The sequence below is a fragment of the Panthera onca genome, chromosome C1, assembly GCF_046562875.1.
Source record: "Panthera onca isolate mPanOnc1 chromosome C1, mPanOnc1 haplotype 2, whole genome shotgun sequence".
Classification (NCBI taxonomy): Eukaryota; Metazoa; Chordata; class Mammalia; order Carnivora; family Felidae; genus Panthera; species Panthera onca.
Window position 1 is genome coordinate 135,698,050 of NC_138346.1, and position 17,830 is coordinate 135,715,879.

Here is a 17,830-nt window from a genome sequence, read left to right on the forward strand (position 1 = left end):
TTATATCCCAAGTGGGGCCTGGGAATCTCTATACGTTTCTAAGCGCTCTTAAACTTCTGTTGTGAGACATCCACCAGACCACTGTGACCATGGGTCACATCTGGCAGCAGCTGTCTGGTTACCCAAGACACACCAACTTGAAGAGGAAGGCACTGTTTTCTTAGCTTTGGGCTCTGCTGGGAAATGAAGTAAATCTTAATACAGAGATAAAAATCAGCTGCAGGATAAATCAAGCTGTTCCTTAATAAAAACATGGACTGGGAGTGTCGGCGGAGGGTAGTAAACATATTAAATTCCCCCTTACCGAGCAGACAGTCTTCCTTTGATGTTGCTTTTTAAATTAAGGATCATCTTATAGTATCTGGATAAAGTTATCCAACCCTCTAGCTACACAGCTGACAGAATTTAAGAGCAAAGTGGCTAATGTTCCTCAGTCCGTGAAGCCTTCTCCTAGTTCTGGGGACTGAAGTTTGGAGCAACAAGCCCATGGCTGTAAGGTCACTGGGGCAAATCACTTCTACTACGTTGGATTTTTTTAATATGAAAATAATACATGCTAGTGGTATTTTTTTTCAAATAGAACAAAAGGATAGCATAATCAAGTAATATTGATAATTGTTGAACGTAGGTGATGAGTACATGGTCCATTATATCATTTTTTTACTTGTATATGTTTGAAATTTTCCATAACAAAATATATCTTAAAAAAGACTCTTGGGGCGCCTGAGTGGCTCAGTCGGTTGAGTGTCCGACTTCGGCTCAGGTCATGATCTTGCAGTCCGTCAGTTTGAGCCCCACATTGGGCCCTGTGCTGACAGCTCGGAGCCTGGAGCCTGCTTCAGATTCTGTGTCTTCCTCTCTCCCTGCCACTCCCCCACTCATGCTCTGTCTCTCTCACTCTCAAAAATGAATAAATGTTAAAAAAAAAAAAAAAAGACTCTCCACTCCTCCCCATGGTCTATATCCCATTAGGCCTCAAATTCCACCCTCCAGAATTAGACATAAGATGATTTCTTCTGTTATCTTCATTTTCTGACCATTTATAACACATGTCTGCATATACATTGCCTATTTTTAATAGTATCTTAGAATGCTATTATTCTAAGCCTTTATTTTTTTTTTTCACTTCTTAACATATTGAGGAACTCTTTCCTAGCAGAACATTAACTCTACTTCATTCTTTAACTTTTAAAAAATGTTGATTTATTTTTGAGAGAGAAAGAGAGAGTGCAAGTAAGGGAGGGGCAGAGAGACAGGGAGACACAGAATCCAAAGCAGGCTCCAGGCTCTGAGCTATCAGCACAGAGCCCAACACGGGGCTCGAACTCACAAACTGTGAGATCATGACATGAACTAAAGTGGGATGCTTAACTGACTAAGCCACCTAGGTACCTCTCTACCTCATTCTTTTAATAGCTATACAGTATTCCACTAGAAGTAGATGTCAACACTTTATACATCCTATGGTATTCATGTTTTATATATCTTTGCAAATGTAATAGGTGAAAAATATTTCATTAATTGTCAGTAAGGATCAACATTTTGTTCATGTTTATTGGTCATTCATATTTCTTTCTCTATGAAGTGTTCATTCAAGTCTTTTCTCTTTTAGAGATTTTCCTTTGCATTTTTTCTTGTTTGTAATTTCACTAATAAGGCAATTTTTCTTCTATCTGATGTATGCTACAGACATTTGGGGGCACAATATAATGATACAGTCAAGAGTAAACCTCTGGATCCAGATGATTGGGTTGCAGGAATGCTTATCACTCCTGACAGACAATATTGGCCAGCTTGCTCCAAATGGCCATCCACTGAAGTATACTATTGGTACAAAGTGTACCCTAATTCCAGATTTACTCCTTGGATGCTCCCACTTCCTAAATCTCCACACCTGATCAATCATCTGTTGTTCTAATATCTTCTAAATCCAGTTTTTTCCTGCATCGCAACTGTTACTACCTCTACTAAATTTACCTTAATTTCTGGCCTGGATTACTTTACAGGCCTTCCTGGTCCAGACTTGCCCTCTCCTCACTGAAGCCAGAGTAATTTTTCTTAAACTCTGACCTGATACTCTGTTTCCCTGGCTCAGAGTACCGTCAGTACAACCTGCTGCTCTAGAAACCATCCAAAATCTTAACCCAGCAATGATAAGCAATGATATCCATACTGGATATCACTTGAACCTGATGCAGAGCTAATGCTTTAAGATCCAGGAGTTCTGTGTGCTCGTTGCTAAACTGCTGGTAGCTGAAAGCAGCCTCAATGGGAAGATTCATACTGTGAAAATCAGCTGATATCCACAGAGCTGGTTGACCAGCACACCTCACCCAGCCAGCCTCATCTCTTCTCACTCCCCAGCTGGAGCTCAGGGGAGCTCCAGAACTGAACTCCTGCCAACTGTCTCTCACTTCTGCGCCCTATACCTCCACTCCATCTGGAGGAAGTCTCCTCTTTCTACTGGCTCTCTTCTCCTCTTCCTTCAGGTCATACATAAACACTCAACTCCCCAAGGACACCTTTCCTAATGTTCTGCCTTCATGTTGACTGATGTACCCCTTCTCAGAGGCATAAGTCTGTCTGTATCTGTGACTACAGGTAACACGAGGCTTTGCTATTTGCCACACAATGTAAAAAGTTGAGATGCATGACCTCATTTAACCCTCAATTGTACAAGATGGTTCCTATTGTTAAAAAACAAAATTCAACCAAGTAAATGTAAAGATTTAATTGGCTTTATTCAACAATTCATAAATCAGGCAGCATCCCATCTAGCAAACAAAAGGAAACTTCAAGGAGTTGCTGGAAATGGAAGGATTTTATAGGCAGAAAGAAGGTGAGACAAGGAATTTTAAAAGACTGCATTACTTCCGGTGAGTTTACCTTCCCTTAGGGGAAGACAGATTAACCTCATAGTGCTGATCAGGAAATTCCAGCCTGGTCTAAAATCCCATTCCAGGGAAAGGATAAAACTGCAGTTAGGTTAGGTATTCACAAGTGTTGGTGGGCTTAGCAAAAGTTGACTCCATTTGGGGGCGTGTCATTTCTTTTTAACACTATCTTAGATGAAGAAATTCAGGTTTAGAGCATTTCTGTAAACACCATGAGGTTAGAAGCTGCCTTGTACACACATGTACCACAGCACCTGATACTTAGTGGGTGTTCAACACAAGCAGTTATTGAATAATTCACTCTAAACCACTAAAATAACGGCCTGCCAAACTCTACATTATAACATTCAAAGAATTTTGTTCCAATGTCATATTAATGTTCATAAACTGTCTAGGAACTAACGAATAATGCTGACTGAAAATTTACCTGCTAATCTTCACAACTAGCTGCTGTAAGACTCCTTTCTTGGGAAGCAGCGAACATGAGTGCACCTAAGTTGTTGTTAGTCAGACCCCAACCCCACATGCCTCCTGGGTTCCTATTCACCCATCAAGCCTCAGGCTGGAACTTCTACCCTAAAAGCACTGGCTTTCCGAGTTTCCACAAGATGCTTGTTTTCACTGCTTCATTTTTAAGTTGTCATTTTTCCATGACCACCACTGAGATTCATTTGACCTTTTGTCGTAGTTTCAAAACAGCGGCCAAGAAACTTGGTTTTGAAATTGAATCAGAGACCAGGGTTATTATGAACTCAAGTACTCTCACAGCCATTTGGTTGCACTGTGGACTGGTGGGGCACAGCTGTCAATAAAGTTTTATCCAACCAAAGTTGCCCCCCAAAGAAATGATATTCATTTGAGAATGAAACTCTTCCCAACTGATTTTACCTCTTGGATTTCCAATCATGACTCATGTCCATAGCACCCTAGTGGGACCTGCCTATCAGTGCTTGGTCCACTAGGTATTGATTCCTTAAATGATTCAAAACCCCTAAATGGGAAGAGAGCTTCTCCTTGAAATGGAACCATGTGTTTCCTGCAGACATAAACACAGTTTGTTTGAACATTAAGAAAAATCAACCAAATCAAGGTAAAGGATTTTTTTAAGCTGATTGAAAATTGGTTCTTTCTTTTAATGATGTCTAATACTTTTACTGATTACTCCTGAAGATTAACTAGAATCAGAGAAGCAATAGTGGGAGGCCACTCTACTTGAGGAAAACGGAGGTAAAACCATTTTATAAAAAGGGATTACTCTCCTTCTTCCATAATCTCCCTTGGCAACGTATTTGTGACATAGCAAGGGTGACTGAAATTAGCTTTGTTATAAGAATCTCTTAAAGGAGTCTATTTACCTGGTTCAGGTTCCTACTCTTCACCATATTTAAAGAGGATTCTTTAAACACAAGATAATAAGAAATGACAAAAATATTTGTTAAAAATAACTGAACCTCTCTTCTCAGGTGGTCACCCCAGATGGTGGAAGGGCATTCTTGGGCCACCTGGTGGCCATTGTGGCCAAACAGGTGCTGCTAGGCAGGAAGGTCGTAGTTGTGTGCTGTGAGGGCATCATCATTTCTGGCAATTCCTACAGAAACAAGTTGAAGTACTTGGCTTTCCTCTGCAAGCAGATGAACACCAGCCCATCCCATGGCCCCTACACCTTCAGGGCACCCAGCCACATCTTTGGGAGGGTGGTCTGAGGCATGCTGCCCCACAAGACCAAGGGAGGCTAGTCTGCCCTGGACTGTCTCAAGGTGTGTGTTGGGATCCCACCACCCTATGACAAGAAAAAGTGGATGGTGGTTCCTGCCCTGAAGGTTGTGCATCTGAAGCCTACACAATAGTTTGCTTACTTGGGGCACCTGGCTCATGAGGTTGGCTGGATATACAAGGCAGTAACAGTCACCCTAGAGGAGAAGAAGGAGAAAGCCAAGATCCATTACCAGAAGAAAAAGCAGCTCATGAGGCTATGGAAACAGGCCAAAAAGAATGTGGAGAAGAAAATCAACAAATACACAGAGGCCCTTAAAACTCACGAACTCCTGGTCGGAGACTAATAAAATCGAACCCACATTCTGTACTGTGTATCATATGCATGATAAATAGCTTATATCATTAGTATTGATGCCCAGTGTGTATTGAAAAGTTATTTTGATTAAAATTTCCTATTATCCTTACTTTTCTAAAATTGTGGGCCACCAAAGTATTCTCAGGGAATTATTGGATCTAGCCATCACTGTATCACCAATGAAGAGCTAGTGTCTTGAGGATAAGCACAAATTTTGGATCTCTGAATATAAACTTCTGAAAAGGCTCCCTTTTCTTCATTTTTTATAAATGGGGGGTATATTATACATATAGTAAAGTGTTTAAATCTTAAGTACAGCCCAATTACTTTTTACATGTGTGTGCACCCATGGAACTACCACACCGATAAGACATAAAACATTTCTAGGCTTCCAGAGTCTTTCTGGTGTGCACTTCCAGTCAATATCCTCCAAAGATAACCACTATTCTTCTGTCGTCAAAAGTTAGGATTTTTTTTTCCTTTTTTAAAATTTAAACTTTAGTTAACATACAGTGCGATATTGGTTTCAGGAGTAGAATTCAGTGATTCATCACTTAACAACATCCAGTGTTTATCACAGCAAGTGCCCTCCATAGTACCCTTCTCCCATCCACCTCTGTCCATCAACCCATAGTTTGTTCTCTATCATTAACAGTCTCTCATGTTTTGTTTCCCTCTCTTCTCTTCCTCCTCCTTTCCCTTATGTCCATCTGTTTTGTTTCTTAAATTCCACATATGAGTGAAATCATATATTTGTCTTTCTCTGATTGACTTATTTCACTTAGCATAATACATTCTAGCTCCATCCATGTCATTGCAAATGGCAAGATTTCATTCTTTTTGATAACTGAGTAATATTCCATTGTACTCATATACCACATTCTTTATCCATTCATCATTCTATGGACATTTGGGTTCTCTCCATAGTTTGGCTATTGTTCATAATGCTGCTATAAACATTGGGGTGCATGTACCCCTTTGAATATGTATTTTTGTAACCTTTGTGTAAATACCTAATAGTGCAATTGCTGGATCATGGGGTAGCTCTATTTTTAGTTTCTTTTTTTTTTTTTAATTTTTTTTAATCTTTATTTTTGACAGAGAGACAGAGTGCAAGTGGGGAAGAGGCAGAGAGAGAGAGGGAGACACAGAATCCAAAGCAGGCTCCAAGCTCTGAGCTGTCGTCACAGAAAATGATGCAGGGCTCGAACTCATGGACGGTGAGATCATGACCTAAGCCAAAGTCAGACTCATAACTGACTGAGCCACCCAGAAGCCCCTATTTTTAGTTTCTTGAGGAACCTCCACACCGTTCTCCAGTCACAAGTTAGTTTTATCTGTCCTTGAACTTTATATAAATGTCATCATAATTGTTTTCTTTTGTGCTTAGGTTCTTTCACACAACATTATGTCTGTGAGATTCCATGTTGTCGCATATAACAATAGCTCGATCTTTTTCATTATTTTGCAATATTCTACTATTGATGGACATTTGGTTTTAAGTCATTGGTTATTATGAATAGAGTAACTACGAGCATACTTTTATATCTTTGAGGTGGACATACTTCTCTTGGGTATACACCTAGAAGTGGAATTGCAGGAATATAGAGACTATGTCTGGAAGCTTCATCTTTAATAATTGAAAAAGAAACTGATGGTATGGGGGAAAAATACCTTCTACTGGCATCTGTTGTGTTAGATGACATTCTTAGAGAGTATTTTATAGCTGTAGTTGGTCAAATTGAACAGATGTATTTCTAGGTAAATTCTCAAGGAGGGAGTGGGTAAAGTCAGAAGCACTTGAACTACCTCACTAATACATTGTATATGGGCCAATGAGAACTGTTTACAATATTTATTTGATTCTCTAGAAAATGCCAAAGTTTAAAATATTCTGTCATTAAAATTGTTGGAAGTATGAGAGTGCTCCAATTAGATTCAACTATAAGATCTTTGATACAACACAAAGCCATCTATGGACCCCAAGTAATCACAGACAAGACCTTTCCACAGGGATATAAACAATGCTCTCAACTACCTTTTCTATTGGCCACTGTGGGATGTGGAACTTCCACTTGGAAGTCATCAATGAGAATAAAAATATTTCCTTATTATTTCAACCATAGCACCCAACTTCAAATAAAATGTCTCTTCTCTTGCAGGGTTTTTCCTAGGTTTGAGTTAAAGTCGTTGTGTGGGGAATAAATCTGGTGCCAAGTACAAGCTAATAATTAAATTATACTTATCCCCTGGGGAAGCTGAAGTCTGATCAACTTCCTCCACACTGTAGAACTGTTTCTTTTTTCCCTTAAATGCCCTTCCCAGCCCTCCCCAGCTCGCCCTGCAACTACCACACAAATGATTTGTGTTTATTTTTTATGCCCTAGTCTCCTTTTACAAATCACTTTATTTTCTGTAAAACCCCTTTGTTATAGCAGATCTCTTAACTACCTTCCTACATCCCATTGGCATTAGATTAATTGTATAAAGGTTATCTTGGGGTTTTGTCTGGACTTTAAAAAAAAAAAAAAAAAAAAGAAAGGAAAAAAAGCATCCTGGGAATAGTTCCAGGCTCTTTGATTAACTGGGCAGTTCTGGAACTTAAGTCTGCCTTTGCCTTTCCTCACTTGAATTACGGTATTTGTCATTGGCCTTCTCTATCTGGGTGTGCTGGTGAGAATTTCTGCTAATACAGGATGTTACACTTTGGATTCTCATGATGTTCCCTCTAAGGTCATTTTACCTTAACATATAAATCTTTATTTAGATTTCCTAATAAATGAAGGAGTCAATGTTAGAACTTTTCTAAAAAAAATTCTATGGAGTCCTTATCATAGAGACCAGTGTGGCCTTTAAATCTTTTCCTTTGGAGGGCCTTAACATCTGTCAGTCCAGTTTAACTTTGTTTCCAAGGAGCTTGGATCAGAGCAGATTATTTTATTCACTAGGTAGGCAACCACTCTTCAAGACTGTCAAATTTTTCCTATCTTGGAATCTACATGCACAATTCAGAAAACTATGATGACTATAATTTTATTCAAATGGGTCAGAAGTGTGGGGCTGCTTGAAAGACACCATCAAAGTGAGCCCTGTCAACATGCTGATTACAAAACCTCCTCAGCTCTACCTTCATGAGGTGGGCCAAGAGTTGCTTCTTGCTAAGTGGTCTGCTGCATACCCTGCCACTAAAAGAAAGGAAGAGAAGGAACCAACATTCATTAAACACCACATGCCAAGCACTCTGGAAACATTTTACATGGGTTAGCTGAAAATTCATGATTATAGGAGGGGAGTGAAATAACTCTTCATAATGATAAAAATGGGGAATTCTTTAACCACAGGTGTTACAGATTTTACAGATTCTTGCCCAATCTAAGGGTACTTTCTTTGGGGATGACTGGAAGGAGTTGAGCAGCTGAGTTTAAAAGACTTTCCTGTCTTGAATAATTATTGGTTCAATTCCTGAATGTTTTTTCTCAATTGCTGCTTTCTGTACTTCTAGCCTGGCCCTGTGTCCATCTTATTAAGTATTTAAAGCAACTTGTTCATAATTTACTTATCTGCTTCTATACTGCTATTTAGCTGCTACCCTGGGCATGGAGTTTATCCTGGACTGCTGCTTCATTCTTATGTTGGCTCTTGTCCTGCTTGGGCTGTCTACTCTTCTCATTTTTCCAGAATCTCCTGGCGGTACTCCTGGTTGGCTCCTGATTTTATACCTGCCAACTCTTGCTGACTCCTCCCACTTATCATTTCATCTCCCAGTCCATTCTGTACTTGTTCCTCCTCAAACTGGTACCACTTCATTTGTTTTCCCACTCTGTGTAACTCTATTCTTGACCTGACACATAGGACACGATTGACCAAGGCACATACTATTGTCCATATCTACTACATCTCTGCATTGTTAAATTGAATGGATCACATTGACCAAAAGTTATGACCAGGATGATTCTGGAAATTATTCTTTGCACTGGTCTATAGATCTAGTCTTACAAATAAAATCAAAGAGTACTCAAATGATTGATCCTGAAAACCAACAAAGAGTTGTAGGAGAATTGAAATCTGCTTATCAGTTTTTTGAGGAATGGCATCTAATGACTTATAATATCTCTAAAGTAAGGAACTATGTGTCAGAATAATTTCCTGATGTTGGATAAGTTTTGTAAGATACAAAAACAATTGGAAATCTCTGATTTTCTAACCACAGAATAGACTTAATATTAGTACTAGTTACCAGATATTTAGTTTAGATTTATTTCCTGATCTAATTATTTTTTTAAAAAATAGTCTTTTGTAATAGTCTTGGAAATTCCTCTCTGAGAGGAGAATGGTTACAAGCTGATTAAATACTGAATAAATGCAGTTTGTCTCCCAAATTGATGTCATCAATTCTTTCCCTCCTATGTGCATGCCACACCTCTATCTGAAGATGGAATCTATTCCTCTACCATCTGGAATCTGGGCTGACTTTTGACTGCTTTGACCAAAAAGAAAATGGCACAGTGTGACTTTGGGCCTGGTCTTTGTGAGAACCAGAAGTTTCTACTTTCTGGCTGTTAGAGCCCTGAGTTTCCATAACAGAAATCCAAGTTACTTTGCTAGAAAGAAAGACCACTCCAAGGATCATAGAAATCAATGCCAGCCATGTGATTAAGAAGCCATCTTGGACACCCCACCAGTTGAACCTACACATGGCTCCAGTCTCAGCAACTTTATGAGTGGAATTGTATGAGAGACCGAAAGGGAAGTCTGCCCAGATGAACTCATTCAACTCACAAAAGTAGAAGAGATAATAAGTTGTCTTAAGCCACTACGCATTGGTGTGGTTGATTACATAAAAGTAGATAACAGACAAATGAGTCCCAAAGTTTAGGATAAAGCAGGAGTCCAAACCAAGTGCTTCCCATCAAAAAATTTTTATCTCTGGGGGCACCTGGGTGGCTCAGTCAGTTAAGCAGCTAACTCAATTTTGGCTCAGGTCATGATCTCACAGTTCCTGAGCTCAGGCCCCAGTCAGGCTCTGCACTGACAAGGAAGAACCTACTTGGGATTTCTCTTTCCTTCTCTCTCTTCCCCTACCCCACCTCTCTCTCTCTCTCTCTCTCTCTCTCTCTCTCTCTCTCTCTCTCTCTCTCTCTCAAAAATAAATAAATTAAAATTTTTTTATCTCTGGATTTCTCTCTCCACATTCAATCTAGGTGGCCTTTCTCCAGTTGTTTTATCCATAATGTTAGTAATGAATGTGAATAATAACTGTTAAACTTAAGCCTTATATATGTGAGTTGTATATATAAGTCTTAAAGTTTATAAATTTATTATATAAATACAACTCACAAAAGCTATTGGCACATCACAGTCGAGCTTGTAGAATTAATGGTGGGGAATCCCAATGGAGATCACCAAATTTTACATATCAATGATTTATTGGGCAACAAGGATACACCATCTGATACGTGCTCTTATTTTTTTTCCATAAGAGGATACCAATGTAAGCCATTCTATGGCCACTAAAAATATCCAACATGACAATTTGCTCTCCGGCTTCCTAGAGAAAATATCCTGCATGATAGTTTGTTATCTGGCTTCCAGGAGAAATTAATCGTCTGCCATAACTAAGACTATTCCAGCCCCCAGAAACTAGAAATATAAAACTACATAGACCCACAGCTTGGGTTCCGAACAGCACATCAATCTCCTGATGAAACTCTCTGACTCTATTTCCTGGCTTCAGCAACTGGACCTTTGATTTGCTCTTTGTGTCCAAAAATAGAGAGGAAATGGTATCTAAGAAAAAGAAGAGCCAAAAATATATTTCACATTTACAACATACGAGGTATTTTTCTATGTGCTTCTAGGTCATCTCCTACTCCAGTGATACAGGGACTTCTCTTCTCCACTGTTTTCTGAATTTCAGCAAATGCCCCACCCCTGTCCTGTGTCCATATGGTCACTTAATCCCTAATCGGAGACACATCTTTGATGTCTCTCTCTTCCTTTCATACTTTGAATCAACTCCATTATTGAGTCCTATCATATCTATCTCTAAAACAACTGAATTTAACACTTTGGGTACATTTAAAAGATATTTTATGGTATGTGAATTACATCTCAATAAAGCTGTAATTTAAAAAGTTAAAAATATGTCTAGAATCTTTCCACCTGTCCTCATCACCACCATTATCATCCTTATTCACTTCTCTGTCTTTCCTTCCCTGGATTACTGCAGCAGTTACTTCCTAACTGGTATCCTTGCTTCAGGTCTTGCCCACTGATGACCTATTTCCACATTGCACTCAGAATGATCCTCTGAAAACATAATCCCTAACATGTTACTTTCTTGTTCAAAACCCATCCAATGATTTCCCATCAGCCTGAGAATAAAAGCCTTCAAGATCCCCCATGATCTGGTCTTTCTTTCCAACATCATCTCTATTACTCCCCACCTGCTCCTTTCTTCCACCACACTGGCCTTCTTGCTCTTCCTAAAATGTGCTAAGTTCACTCCCATCTAAGAATGAATAGTCTTAGCATCGATGTTCTCTCCTGGGACATGCTCCCTTCAGCTCTTGCAGATTTCTGTTTAGTTCTTCTCATCAGAGACCTTCCAAGGGCATTCTGTGCAATGTCTCATCCAAACCTCCCATTATTCTTTATCTCTTTAACCTGCTTTATCTTCTCCCTACAGCACTCATCATTACATGACATCATATAACATTGTCATTTGTTCATAGCAATGTAATCTCCACGAGTAGAGAGGCCCTGTCTGTCTCCAGCATATAAAATAGTATCTGGCACATAGCAGATGCTCGGTAAATATTGTGGAATACTGAATGAATGTGAATGATGAATTAAGGAATGAAGGTATGAATATTATTAAAAACCCCTCTTTGCTTAGTTTACCGTTTTATTCTGTCTGGGAACACTCTCCTTATATTACAAAGAGTGACCTAGCATAACATACTTGTGCTCTGGTTGGGTCTTATTCCCATCAAAGTTTTGTGGATTGCAAACATCCTAGCCACTTTGAAGAGATACCAGCAACCTCAACATGTCCCCCAAGATCTCTAATATGTTCCCCAAAAGAGGCCTAAAGTGCCCTCCTCCCACTGAAAGGACACTGAGACCAATGATCTCCAAGTCACAAAAACATTTTCCTAAAATTATCAGTACTGAAGTCCAACAACATATTCTCCAATAACTATTTATTATATGTGGTTATATGGTAAGTCCTGTCCTGGACACTGAATATATAAAAATAAATACAGTAGAGTCACTTAGAAGGTCCTTTCAGTTTCCCTTGACTAAAATACATGGGTGTTTTGTTTTGTTTTGTTTTAATATTATTTATTGTCAAGTTGGCTAACATACAGTGTATACAGTGTGCTCTCGGTTTTGGGAGTAGATTCCCGTGAGTCATCGCTTACATACAACACCCAGTGCTCATCCCAACAAGTGCCCTCCTGAAAACCCATCACCCATTTTCCCCTCTCCCCCACACCCCAAAACCCCTCAGTTTGTTCTCTGTATTTAAGAGTCTCTTATGGTTTGCTTCCCTCTCTGTTTGTAACTAATTTTCCCCTTCCCTTCCGCCGTAGTCTTCTGTTAAGTTCTCAAGTTCCACATATGAGAGAAAACATGTGATATCTGTCCTTCTCTGACTTATCTCACTTAGCATAATACCCTCCAGTTCCATCCATGTTGCTGCAAATAGCAGGATTTCATTCTTTCTTGTTGTCAAGTAGTATTCCATTATATATATAAAATGCATGGTTTAAAGAAGAAACTAACCTAATTTTCCCATAACACATCATTATTTTTTAATTTCAAAGAATGAACACATTTCTTATTCTCTACCCTGCTAAGAGCTACCTTAAGATCACTGCTTCCCACTAACAGTGTCTCTGTTAGTCCCTCTCCTTCTGCCCTCCTCTTACAGAGTATGTCCATTTTCTTTTTAGAGGTTAGCCCACTCAGTATATTCTTGTTCCCACCACTTCCAACTACCCCTCCATAGTTCCATCTCTGTAATTTTTATCACTAAATATGTCAAAAGAACATCTCCATTCTATGCCAAAGTTGTTTCCTTACCCATCACCAATGATCTTCTCTTCTGCGCTCTGTGTCACTTTCTGCACTCTCTTCCTCCTGGTGCTCTCTAAAATATTTGACCCTGTTGACCTTTCCATCCTCCTCAGACTCCTATCTGCCTCATTTGAGCTGATCCTACCCCATTCTATTTTCCCCTCCTCTCCTCCCTAGCAGTGATCCTCAGTCTCCCATATTCTGCCAAGGGAGAGTCCCCTAGGCTCTGCCTTTCAGCCACTATTCCCCTCTGATATTTGTATCAGCATTCATGGCTTCAACTATCACTTCCTTAGGGGGCCCCACAGGTCTACATCTTCAATCACAACCACAACCCTAAATTCTATTCCCATGGATCCACATGCCTATTAAACATTTCCATCTGAATTCCATCAAACTCAGAATAGCTAAAATAAAGCATTATATTCCCATTCTAAAATCAATTATCTTTCTTATTTTTCTAATTCCAATAAAATTGCTTTCTAATACCATAAAATTCTGGTATTTTATGATACCACCACTGTCTAATCATTTTCAACTTCTCTCTTTCTCTCTCTCTCTCTCCCCTTTGTTCCTCCAAACAGGTCAGTTTTCAAGTTTTGTTGATTTCCTTTGCAGATTGCCTATCCATGTTCTATTCTGTTCATTATACTTGTCACTGCTCTGATACTTCCTTTAGTATCTCCTACCTGGACTCTTCAAATAGCCTCACAAATGTCTTCAGGTTCTCTTCAATCCATTCTTCAGTTAGCTTCCAAAACCTCCAATGGCTTATCATTCCCTGCTGAACAGACTCTAATTCCTTAGAGTGGAATTTAAGACACTATTATTTCTCCATGTGGCACCTTACCCTCCATCAAAAGTGGACATTCACTTTTTTCCCCAAATACACCTTTTGCCTGAGCACTTTCATATCTTTCTTAATCCTCTTCTATGCACCTAGACTAACTTTTCCCCATTTCCTTTTCATAAAATCTTACTCTTTTATGCCCAAACCAAAGGATGCATCCTCTGTCAAACCTTCTATGACTAATCTCTGTCAAAAGAAATCTCTTTCCTCTTACCTCTATAATGTGTTGCTTGCACTTCATTTTAAAAATTATTGATATTTGTGTGTAGTTTACATCCTAACTATATTTTGAACTCCTTAAAAATAGGGATGACTTCTCTAGCGGATTATTATTCTCAAATATTCACTGCCTTCTTTGTGGAGAATTATTCTTGTCTGCCCCTCGTGGGAGGTTTCACTACGTGACTAGCTTTGGCCAATTAAATTTGGTCACTTTATATATGCCACCTCTGGTCCCTGGCATGTTTCTCTTTTGTCCCCCTGCCGCAAGATAGGCTTATCCCAATTAGTGGCTGCTCCTTCTGCCCAGATCCTAGAATGAAAAAGATGGAAAACTGAGCTACAACACTCACAGTGGACTTTAACATGGATGAGAAATGAACTATTTGTTGCAAATTCCTGGAATCTGGGGCTTGTTTGTTAAGGCAGCATAACTTAACCTAAACTGAACTGACCTCCTATCCAATTCAACAAATCCCACAACACTGAGAACAGACTCTATGCCAAACTTCTTTAAGCACCATGGAACATACAAAAATTTCTAAAGCATTATGTCTGTCTTCAGTTGTCTTAGTTCTGGATAGTAAGATAAGACATGTTCTCAAGTTGCTACAATACAATGCAAAATGTCATAAACCTATCTGAAAGCTTGCAAAAAAGAGCTACTATTGTTTCAGAAAAGAAGGAAGTTACATCACACCGGAGGAATCAGAAAGAGTTGCATGAAGGAAGTATTGCTTGTTATCTTGCAGTACAACTGGCACATAGTAGGTGTTAAATAGAGAAGTAAATGGACAGCTAGCTGTCATCAATAAAGGCTGATAATTCTGTGGTAATGGAACCACATCAGGGCAGGTGAAATGTTCCAGGGTAAAAGATAATGGCACTTACGAACTTGTGAGTGGGTGAATTTGCTTTAACTAGATCCTCTGATGAAAGAAATCTTATTCATCGACGCTGGCATCTTTTAAGCTCCAATTATTTCTAGTTAGTCATGTGGCTTTTCATATGATCTGCTGCTTTTGGCAAGCTGCTTAAGCAAGATTATCTCACAGTCAGCAACCAAAGACTTCCTATTTTCAGTTTTATCCTTGTTGGGAACCATCAAGCAGAACCTTTGGGGCTGATACTTCTGACTTCATCAGGGCTAGGAGAACTCAGTCCAGGATGAGCAAGGCATGTACAAGTACCCAAAGCAGACAAGGATGCCCACCTTAAATAGCCTAGAGTTGACTTTTAAAAAGAAATCTTTTCCTCCCTCTCACTCATGCATCTAGAATGATTCAAATGATGAGTGCCCTTTTCCTGGGTTCATAAACTACAAATTCAGGAACCGGCTAAATAGCTTCATCATGCACCCAGTGCCACAGACAGGAAAATGTTTCATGCAGGAGGACAAGGAGGGCATAAACCAACTCTTGTCCTAGCTTTCCCCTAGTCAGATGGAACCATAGGCAAAAATTATCTCTAAATTCTTCTCAGCTCTGAAATTCTGTGAGTCTATGAAACTGCATATTTGTCTCTCAGAAGTGGGTAGCCTGCTCTCAATGGACATGTTTCCAAATGGTAGCAGGAAGGAGGGTCTTTACCCTGCACTCTCATGGTTTTCCTAACAGAGCAGGGTCAGCAGGTATTGTGGAATGCTAGCCCCAGCTCCATTTACCCCAGGATGGCGATAGAAATCTCACATATCTACACCTGAAGGCCAGTGCCCCACACTAACATAGTATCTTCGGATCATGCTAACACCATGTCAGATGTGTGAAAGTTGACTCTCCCCTTTCCAGGGAGAGGTCATTCTGTGAAGATAAAGTGAGTATGCCAAGTGTACTAAATCCCTGACAGAGGTTCTGAGAGAAGACTAACTTCATATCCTCCACAGTTCAAACCTGAGCTTAGCAACATAGTCATTTCCTGACTTTGGACAAGTTGCTCACTCTCTCTGTGCCTCAGTTTTCAGATCTAAGTGTAACGGTGACCTTGCATGGCTGTAGTGAGGTTATTTTGCAGATGTGAAAGTTCCCAGGGCACAGCAGGCACTCATATGAATGTAATCTGTATTTATGTTCTTCCTCTCAGGACTACCCCTTAGCCCATTTCAGTTCCTACCTAGCATATTATTTTATTAACTTTCCTTTTCTTTAACCCTTGGTTAAATATTGCTCTCACTTATGTTTCATATATTTCACAGTAAGCTGAGAAAACACGCATATAAAAATGTAGACAATCCAGGATGAAAAAGAGTACCAAATCATCCAGTGTGGACTCATCATCTGCTTTTAGGCTTACCAACAAAACTTGAGATCTCTTATCATCCACAAAAATTCCTTTGGCCCATAACAACCTTAGTTTTAAAATTTCTTAAATTCTAGCACAGAGTTATCTCCTGGCTCATTCCCAATAATTGCCCAGAAGCTGCCAATCTGGAAGCAGGCAGTCTTATCTTGCCTCTCTCCCAACTGCCCAACTGACTCAAATTCCTGTATCCACCCAATGTTCAACTTGGCCTCCACCAACAAACTACTTTTCCCACTGCTGACTCATAACTCCCAAGAGTAACACCCACCATCCTTCTCCCAACTAAATGGAAAGAGGCTTCATACCCTTCATTTTTTCACTTTGTCTATTTATTTTAGTACCTCCAGGCATCATACTGGCTGTGTATTTTGCCACTTAACCAACCTTCAGTTTACAGAGGAGAAAACGAAAGGACAGAAAGATGAATGATTTACTCAATGGCAAGAAGTTACCAGCAAAGGTCAGTGTTAGAACTGAGTTCCCTGCCTTTTCTTGATCTCATCCTTTCACCTGATAGCAGGGCCCCTGGTGCAGGGAAGGCTCTTTGCAGGCATTTATTGAATAGGTTTACATGAATGAATGTTCAGTGTCCTCCACTGTAGATTGAGGGTGACACGAACTCTTTTCTGAAATAGGTGCAACCTATTGTTAACTTCAGCATAAAGTGTTGGAATATTACATAGGAGTCCAGATGTCTGTGTTTAGTTTTGCTACTTCAGCTCGATAATACTTGGTAATGCACAGACAATACATACACACAATGATACAACCTGAAGATATTTCATAAGCTAAGACAGGAAACACACAAAACAGAAAGTTTGTGGGGCGCCTGGGTGGTTCAGTCGGTTGAGCATCCGACTTTGGCTCAGGTCACAATTTCATGGCTGTGAGTTCGAGCCCCGCGTCGGGCTCTGTGCTGACAGCTCGGAGCCTGGAGCCTGTTTCGGATTCTGTGTCCCCCTCTCTCACTGCCCCACCCCTGCTTGTGCTCTGTCTCTCTCTGTCTTTCAAAAATGAATAAACATAAAAAAAATTAAAAAAAAAAAAGCAAACAGAAAGTTTGTTAGAGTATCACTCTAAGACACGGCAGAGGAAGGAAAATGCTCACACCATAGATCACTGCAGTAAGATTATAATTTATTATGTGCTTTCACAAACCATAGTTGATTTAAGCCTTACGTCAACCTTATGGAAATGGTAGGGGAGATATCATCTCTGGCCTTTGAAAAATTGAAAACTCAAAGAAGATAAGTGAATTTTCCCAGGTAACAAACTTTGAAAACTAAAACCCAAAGCTAGAGCCCAGCTCTTCTTTTCCTAGGTAGAAGTAGTAATTCTTGGGCTAAAAGGCATTTAACCATTGATGCTGAGTACAGCTTTTGTTAATTGGGTGTATTTTGTCTTCCCGCTTAA

General features: G+C 39.6%; 1 pseudogene; it reads left to right on the top strand.

Annotated features, from left to right (window-relative positions):
• Positions 1-4,390: 4,390 nt before the first annotated feature.
• LOC132672841 (large ribosomal subunit protein uL13 pseudogene) lies at positions 4,391-4,954 on the top strand (annotated as a pseudogene).
• The last annotated feature ends 12,876 nt before the right edge of the window (positions 4,955-17,830 follow it).